Raw genomic sequence first — 10,078 nt, forward strand, 5'->3', positions numbered from 1 at the left:
GTCTAATTCAAACTTACAGCCACCCGATAATTATAATCCTATTCCAGCATATCGAAAGAAATGGTTTAATTCAAACTTCCAGCCACCCGCTAATTATAATCCTATTCTAGCATATCGAAAGAAATTGTCTAATTCAAAGTTCCCGCCACCCGCCAATATAATCCAATTCTAGCATATCGAAAGAAATTGTCTAATTCAAACTTCCCACCACCCGCCAATTATAATCCTATTCTAGCATATCGAAAGAAATGGTCTAATTCATAATTATCGCCACCCGCCAACTTAATCCTATTCTAGCCTATAGAAAGAAATTGTCTAATTCAAAGTTCCCGCCACCCGCCAATATAATCCAATTCTAGCATATCGAAAGAAATGGTCTAATTCAAACTTCCCGCCACCCGCCAATTATAATCCTATTCTAGCATATCGAAAGAAATTGTCTAATTCAAACTTACAGCCACCCGACAATTATAATCCTATTCCAGCATATCGAAAGAAATGGTTTAATTCAAACTTCCAGCCACCCGCTAATTATAATCCTATTCTAGCATATCGAAAGAAATTGTCTAATTCAAAGTTCCCGCCACCCGCCAATATAATCCAATTCTAGCATATCGAAAGAAATTGTCTAATTCAAACTTCCCACCACCCGCCAATTATAATCCTATTCTAGCATATCGAAAGAAATGGTCTAATTCATAATTATCGCCACCCGCCAACTTAATCCTATTCTAGCCTATCGAAAGAAATTGTCTAATTGAAAGTTCCCGCCACCCGCTAATTATAATCCTATTCTAGCATATCGAAAGAAATTGTCTAATTCAAAGTTTCCGCCACCCGCCAATTATAATCCTATTCTAGCATATCGAAAGAAATTGTCCAATTCAAACTTCCCGCCACCCGCCCATTATAATCCTATTCTAGCATTACGAAAGAAATTGTCTAATTCAAACTTCCCGCCACCCACCAATTATAATCCTATTCTAGCATATCGAAAGAAATTGTCTAATTCAAACTTCCCGCCACCCGCCAATTATAATCCTATTCTAGCATATCGAAAGAAATGGTCTAATTCAAAATTCTCGCCACCCGCCAAATTAATCCTATTCTAGCTTATCGAAAGAAATCGTCTAATTCAAAGTTCCCGCCACCCGCCAATTATAATCCTATTCTAGCATATCGAAAGTAATTGTCTAATTTAAAGTTCCGGCCACCCGCCAATTATAATCCTATTCTAGCATATCGAAAGAAATTGTCTAAATCAAACTTCCCGCCACCCGCAAATTATAATCCTATTCTAGCATATCGAAAGAAATTGTCTAATTCAAAGTTCCCTCCACCCGCCAATTAAAATCCTATTCTAGCATATCGAAAGAAATTGACTAATTAAAACTTCCCGCCACCCGCAAATTATAATCCTATTCTAGCATATCGAAAGAAATTGTCTAATTCAAAGTTCCCTCCACCCGCCAATTAAAATCCTATTCTAGCATATCGAAAGAAATTGACTAATTCAAACTTCCAGCCACCCGCCAATTATAATCCTATTCTAGCATATCGAAAGAAATTGTCTAATTCAAAGTTCCCGCCACCCGCCAATTATAATCCAATTCTAGCATATCGAAAGAAATTCTCTAATTCAAACTTCCCACCACCCGCCAATTATAATCCTATTCTAGCATATCGAAAGAAATGGTCTAATTCAAACTTCCCGCCACCCGCCAACTTAATCCTTTTCTAGCCTATCGAAAGAAATTGTCTAATTCAAAGTTCCCGCCACCCGCCAATTATAATCCTATTCTAGCATATCGAAAGAAATTGTCTAATTCAAAGTTTCCGCCATCCGCCAATTATAATCCTATTCTAGCATATCGAAAGAAATTGTCCAATTCAAACTTCCCGCCATTCGCCCATTATAATCCTATTCTAGCATATCGAAAGAAATTGTCTAATTCAAACTTCCCGCCACCCGCCAATTATAATCCTATTCTAGCATATCGAAAGAAATTGTCTAATTCAAAGTTTCCGCCATCCGCCAATTATAATCCTATTCTAGCATATCGAAAGAAATTGTCCAATTCAAACTTCCCGCCACCCGCCAATTATAATCCTATTCTAGCATATCGAAAGAAATTGTCTAATTAAAACTTCCCGCCACCCGCCAATTATAATCCAATTATAGCATATCGAAAGAAATTGTCTAATTCAAACTTCCCGCCACCCGCCAATTATAATCCTATTCTAGCATATCGAAAGAAATGGTCTAATTCAAAATTCTCGCCACCTGCCAAATTAATCCTATTCTAGCTTATCGAAAGAAATCGTCTAATTCAAAGTTCCCGCCACCCGCCAATTATAATCCTATTCTAGCATATCGAAAGTAATTGTCTAATTTAAAGTTCCGGCCACCCGCCAATTATAATCCTATTCTAGCATATCGAAAGAAATTGTCTAATTAAAACTTCCCGCCACCCGCAAATTATAATCCTATTCTAGCATATCGAAAGAAATTGTCTAATTCAAAGTTCCCTTCACCCGCCAATTAAAATCCTATTCTAGCATATCGAAAGAAATTGACTAATACAAACTTCCAGCCACCCGCCAATTATAATCCTATTCTATCATATCGAAAGAAATTGTCTGATTCAAACTTCCCGCCACCCGCCAATTATAATCCAATTCTAGCATATCGAAAGAAATTGTCTAATTAAAACTTCCCGCCACCCGCAAATTATAATCCTATTCTAGCATATCGAAAGAAATTGTCTAATTCAAAGTTCCCTCCACCCGCCAATTAAAATCCTATTCTAGCATATCGAAAGAAATTGACTAATACAAACTTCCAGCCACCCGCCAATTATAATCCTATTCTATCATATCGAAAGAAATTGTCTAATTCAAACTTCCCGCCACCCGCCAATTATAATCCAATTCTAGCATATCGAAAGAAATTGTCTAATTCAAACTTCCCGCCACCCGCCAATTATAATCCAATTCTAGCATATCGAAAGAAATAGTCTAATTCAAACTTCCCGCCACCCGTCAATTATAATCCTATTCTAGCATATCGAAAGAAATTGTCTAATTCAAACTTCCAGCCACCCGCCAATTATAATCCTACTCTAGCATATCGAAAGAAATGGTTTAATTCAAACTTCCAGCCACCCGCAAATTATAATCCTATTCTAGCATATCGAAAGAAATGGTTTAATTCAAACTTCCAGCCACCCACCAATTATAATCCTATTCTAGCATATCGAAAGAAATTGTCTAATTCAAACTTCCAGCCACCCGCCAATTATAATCCTATTCCAGCATATCGAAAGAAATGGTTTAATTCAAACTTCCAGCCACCCGCCAATTATAATCCTATTCTAGCATATCGAAAGAAATTGTCTAATTCAAACTTCCCGCCACCCGCCAATTATAATCCAATTCTAGCATACGAAAGAAATTGTCTAATTAAAACTTCCCGCCACCCGCAAATTATAATCCTATTCTAGCATATCGAAAGAAATTGTCTAATTCAAAGTTCCCTCCACCCGCCAATTAAAATCCTATTCTAGCATATCGAAAGAAATTGACTAATACAAACTTCCAGCCACCCGCCAATTATAATCCTATTCTATCATATCGAAAGAAATTGTCTAATTCAAACTTCCCGCCACCCGCCAATTATAATCCAATTCTAGCATATCGAAAGAAATTGTCTAATTCAAACTTCCCGCCCCCGCCAATTATAATCCAATTCTAGCATATCGAAAGAAATTGTCTAATTCAAACTTCCCGCCACCCGTCAATTATAATCCTATTTTAGCATATCGAAAGAAATTCACTAATTCAAACTTCCAGCCACCCGCCAATTATAATCCTATTCTACCATATCGAAAGAAATTGTCTAATTCAAACTTCCAGCCACCCGCCAATTATAATCCTACTCTAGCATATCGAAAGAAATGGTTTAATTCAAACTTCCAGCCACCCGCAAATTATAATCCTATTCTAGCATATCGAAAGAAATGGTTTAATTCAAACTTCCAGCCACCCACCAATTATAATCCTATTCTAGCATATCGAAAGAAATTGTCTAATTCAAACTTCCAGCCACCCGCCAATTATAATCCTATTCCAGCATATCGAAAGAAATGGTTTAATTCAAACTTCCAGCCACCCGCCAATTATAATCCTATTCTAGCATATCGAAAGAAATTGTCTAATTCAAACTTCCCGCCACCCGCCAATTATAATCCAATTCTAGCATACGAAAGAAATTGTCTAATTCAAACTTCCCGCCACCCGCCAATTATAATCCTATTCTAGCATATCGAAAGAAATGGTCTAATTCAAAATTCTCGCCACCCGCCAAATTAATCCTATTCTAGCCTATCGAGAGAAATTGTCTAATTCAAAGTTCCCGCCACCCGCCAATTATAATCCTATTCTAGCATATCGAAAGTAATTGTCTAATTCAAAGTTCCGGCCACGCGCCAATTATAATCCTATTCTAGCATATCGAAAGAAATTGTCTAATTCAAACTTCCCACGAAAGAAATTGTCCAATTCAAACTTCCAGCCACCCGCCAATTATAATCCTATTCTAGCATATCAAAAGAAATTGTCTAATTCAAACTTCCAGCCACCCGCCAATTATAATCCTATTCTAGCATATCGAAAGAAATGGTTTAATTCAAACTTCCAGCCACCCGCCAATTATAATCCTATTCTAGCATATCGAAAGAAATTGTCTAATTCAAACTTCCAGCCACCCGACAATTATAATCCTATTCCAGCATATCGAAAGAAATGGTTTAATTCAAACTTCCAGCCACCCGCCAATTATAATCCTATTCTATCATATCGAAAGAAATTGTCTAATTCAAACTTCCCGCCACCCGCCAATTATAATCCAATTCTAGCATATCGAAAGAAATTGTCTAATTCAAACTTCCCGCCCCCGCCAATTATAATCCAATTCTAGCATATCGAAAGAAATTGTCTAATTCAAACTTCCCGCCACCCGTCAATTATAATCCTATTTTAGCATATCGAAAGAAATTCACTAATTCAAACTTCCAGCCACCCGCCAATTATAATCCTTTTCTAGCATATCGAAAGAAATTGTCTAATTCAAACTTCCAGCCACCCGCCAATTATAATCCTACTCTAGCATATCGAAAGAAATGGTTTAATTCAAACTTCCAGCCACCCGCAAATTATAATCCTATTCTAGCATATCGAAAGAAATGGTTTAATTCAAACTTCCAGCCACCCACCAATTATAATCCTATTCTAGCATATCGAAAGAAATTGTCTAATTCAAACTTCCAGCCACCCGCCAATTATAATCCTATTCCAGCATATCGAAAGAAATGGTTTAATTCAAACTTCCAGCCACCCGCCAATTATAATCCTATTCTAGCATATCGAAAGAAATTGTCTAATTCAAACTTCCCGCCACCCGCCAATTATAATCCAATTCTAGCATACGAAAGAAATTGTCTAATTCAAACTTCCCGCCACCCGCCAATTATAATCCTATTCTAGCATATCGAAAGAAATGGTCTAATTCAAACTTCCCGCCACCCGCCAATTATAATCCAATTCTAGCATACGAAAGAAATTGTCTAATTAAAACTTCCCGCCACCCGCAAATTATAATCCTATTCTAGCATATCGAAAGAAATTGTCTAATTCAAAGTTCCCTCCACCCGCCAATTAAAATCCTATTCTAGCATATCGAAAGAAATTGACTAATACAAACTTCCAGCCACCCGCCAATTATAATCCTATTCTATCATATCGAAAGAAATTGTCTAATTCAAACTTCCCGCCACCCGCCAATTATAATCCAATTCTAGCATATCGAAAGAAATTGTCTAATTCAAACTTCCCGCCCCCGCCAATTATAATCCAATTCTAGCATATCGAAAGAAATTGTCTAATTCAAACTTCCCGCCACCCGTCAATTATAATCCTATTTTAGCATATCGAAAGAAATTCACTAATTCAAACTTCCAGCCACCCGCCAATTATAATCCTATTCTACCATATCGAAAGAAATTGTCTAATTCAAACTTCCAGCCACCCGCCAATTATAATCCTACTCTAGCATATCGAAAGAAATGGTTTAATTCAAACTTCCAGCCACCCGCAAATTATAATCCTATTCTAGCATATCGAAAGAAATGGTTTAATTCAAACTTCCAGCCACCCACCAATTATAATCCTATTCTAGCATATCGAAAGAAATTGTCTAATTCAAACTTCCAGCCACCCGCCAATTATAATCCTATTCCAGCATATCGAAAGAAATGGTTTAATTCAAACTTCCAGCCACCCGCCAATTATAATCCTATTCTAGCATATCGAAAGAAATTGTCTAATTCAAACTTCCCGCCACCCGCCAATTATAATCCAATTCTAGCATACGAAAGAAATTGTCTAATTCAAACTTCCCGCCACCCGCCAATTATAATCCTATTCTAGCATATCGAAAGAAATGGTCTAATTCAAAATTCTCGCCACCCGCCAAATTAATCCTATTCTAGCCTATCGAGAGAAATTGTCTAATTCAAAGTTCCCGCCACCCGCCAATTATAATCCTATTCTAGCATATCGAAAGTAATTGTCTAATTCAAAGTTCCGGCCACGCGCCAATTATAATCCTATTCTAGCATATCGAAAGAAATTGTCTAATTCAAACTTCCCACGAAAGAAATTGTCCAATTCAAACTTCCAGCCACCCGCCAATTATAATCCTATTCTAGCATATCAAAAGAAATTGTCTAATTCAAACTTCCAGCCACCCGCCAATTATAATCCTATTCTAGCATATCGAAAGAAATGGTTTAATTCAAACTTCCAGCCACCCGCCAATTATAATCCTATTCTAGCATATCGAAAGAAATTGTCTAATTCAAACTTCCAGCCACCCGACAATTATAATCCTATTCCAGCATATCGAAAGAAATGGTTTAATTCAAACTTCCAGCCACCCGCCAATTATAATCCTATTCTATCATATCGAAAGAAATTGTCTAATTCAAACTTCCCGCCACCCGCCAATTATAATCCAATTCTAGCATATCGAAAGAAATTGTCTAATTCAAACTTCCCGCCCCCGCCAATTATAATCCAATTCTAGCATATCGAAAGAAATTGTCTAATTCAAACTTCCCGCCACCCGTCAATTATAATCCTATTTTAGCATATCGAAAGAAATTCACTAATTCAAACTTCCAGCCACCCGCCAATTATAATCCTTTTCTAGCATATCGAAAGAAATTGTCTAATTCAAACTTCCAGCCACCCGCCAATTATAATCCTACTCTAGCATATCGAAAGAAATGGTTTAATTCAAACTTCCAGCCACCCGCAAATTATAATCCTATTCTAGCATATCGAAAGAAATGGTTTAATTCAAACTTCCAGCCACCCACCAATTATAATCCTATTCTAGCATATCGAAAGAAATTGTCTAATTCAAACTTCCAGCCACCCGCCAATTATAATCCTATTCCAGCATATCGAAAGAAATGGTTTAATTCAAACTTCCAGCCACCCGCCAATTATAATCCTATTCTAGCATATCGAAAGAAATTGTCTAATTCAAACTTCCCGCCACCCGCCAATTATAATCCTATTCTAGCATATCGAAAGAAATGGTCTAATTCAAACTTCCCGCCACCCGCCAATTATAATCCAATTCTAGCATACGAAAGAAATTGTCTAATTAAAACTTCCCGCCACCCGCAAATTATAATCCTATTCTAGCATATCGAAAGAAATTGTCTAATTCAAAGTTCCCTCCACCCGCCAATTAAAATCCTATTCTAGCATATCGAAAGAAATTGACTAATACAAACTTCCAGCCACCCGCCAATTATAATCCTATTCTATCATATCGAAAGAAATTGTCTAATTCAAACTTCCCGCCACCCGCCAATTATAATCCAATTCTAGCATATCGAAAGAAATTGTCTAATTCAAACTTCCCGCCCCCGCCAATTATAATCCAATTCTAGCATATCGAAAGAAATTGTCTAATTCAAACTTCCCGCCACCCGTCAATTATAATCCTATTTTAGCATATCGAAAGAAATTCACTAATTCAAACTTCCAGCCACCCGCCAATTATAATCCTATTCTACCATATCGAAAGAAATTGTCTAATTCAAACTTCCAGCCACCCGCCAATTATAATCCTACTCTAGCATATCGAAAGAAATGGTTTAATTCAAACTTCCAGCCACCCGCAAATTATAATCCTATTCTAGCATATCGAAAGAAATGGTTTAATTCAAACTTCCAGCCACCCACCAATTATAATCCTATTCTAGCATATCGAAAGAAATTGTCTAATTCAAACTTCCAGCCACCCGCCAATTATAATCCTATTCCAGCATATCGAAAGAAATGGTTTAATTCAAACTTCCAGCCACCCGCCAATTATAATCCTATTCTAGCATATCGAAAGAAATTGTCTAATTCAAACTTCCCGCCACCCGCCAATTATAATCCAATTCTAGCATACGAAAGAAATTGTCTAATTCAAACTTCCCGCCACCCGCCAATTATAATCCTATTCTAGCATATCGAAAGAAATGGTCTAATTCAAAATTCTCGCCACCCGCCAAATTAATCCTATTCTAGCCTATCGAGAGAAATTGTCTAATTCAAAGTTCCCGCCACCCGCCAATTATAATCCTATTCTAGCATATCGAAAGTAATTGTCTAATTCAAAGTTCCGGCCACGCGCCAATTATAATCCTATTCTAGCATATCGAAAGAAATTGTCTAATTCAAACTTCCCACGAAAGAAATTGTCCAATTCAAACTTCCAGCCACCCGCCAATTATAATCCTATTCTAGCATATCAAAAGAAATTGTCTAATTCAAACTTCCAGCCACCCGCCAATTATAATCCTATTCTAGCATATCGAAAGAAATGGTTTAATTCAAACTTCCAGCCACCCGCCAATTATAATCCTATTCTAGCATATCGAAAGAAATTGTCTAATTCAAACTTCCAGCCACCCGACAATTATAATCCTATTCCAGCATATCGAAAGAAATGGTTTAATTCAAACTTCCAGCCACCCGCCAATTATAATCCTATTCTATCATATCGAAAGAAATTGTCTAATTCAAACTTCCCGCCACCCGCCAATTATAATCCAATTCTAGCATATCGAAAGAAATTGTCTAATTCAAACTTCCCGCCCCCGCCAATTATAATCCAATTCTAGCATATCGAAAGAAATTGTCTAATTCAAACTTCCCGCCACCCGTCAATTATAATCCTATTTTAGCATATCGAAAGAAATTCACTAATTCAAACTTCCAGCCACCCGCCAATTATAATCCTTTTCTAGCATATCGAAAGAAATTGTCTAATTCAAACTTCCAGCCACCCGCCAATTATAATCCTACTCTAGCATATCGAAAGAAATGGTTTAATTCAAACTTCCAGCCACCCGCAAATTATAATCCTATTCTAGCATATCGAAAGAAATGGTTTAATTCAAACTTCCAGCCACCCACCAATTATAATCCTATTCTAGCATATCGAAAGAAATTGTCTAATTCAAACTTCCAGCCACCCGCCAATTATAATCCTATTCCAGCATATCGAAAGAAATGGTTTAATTCAAACTTCCAGCCACCCGCCAATTATAATCCTATTCTAGCATATCGAAAGAAATTGTCTAATTCAAACTTCCCGCCACCCGCCAATTATAATCCAATTCTAGCATACGAAAGAAATTGTCTAATTCAAACTTCCCGCCACCCGCCAATTATAATCCTATTCTAGCATATCGAAAGAAATGGTCTAATTCAAAATTCTCGCCACCCGCCAAATTAATCCTATTCTAGCCTATCGAGAGAAATTGTCTAATTCAAAGTTCCCGCCACCCGCCAATTATAATCCTATTCTAGCATATCGAAAGTAATTGTCTAATTCAAAGTTCCGGCCACCCGCCAATTATAATCCTATTCTAGCATATCGAAAGAAATTGTCTAATTCAAACTTCCCACGAAAGAAATTGTCCAATTCAAACTTCCAGCCACCCGCCAA

This window comes from Leiobunum rupestre, chromosome 2 (genome assembly GCF_980474605.1).
Source record: "Leiobunum rupestre chromosome 2, qqLeiRupe1.1.hap1, whole genome shotgun sequence".
In the NCBI taxonomy this organism is placed as follows: Eukaryota; Metazoa; Arthropoda; class Arachnida; order Opiliones; family Sclerosomatidae; genus Leiobunum; species Leiobunum rupestre.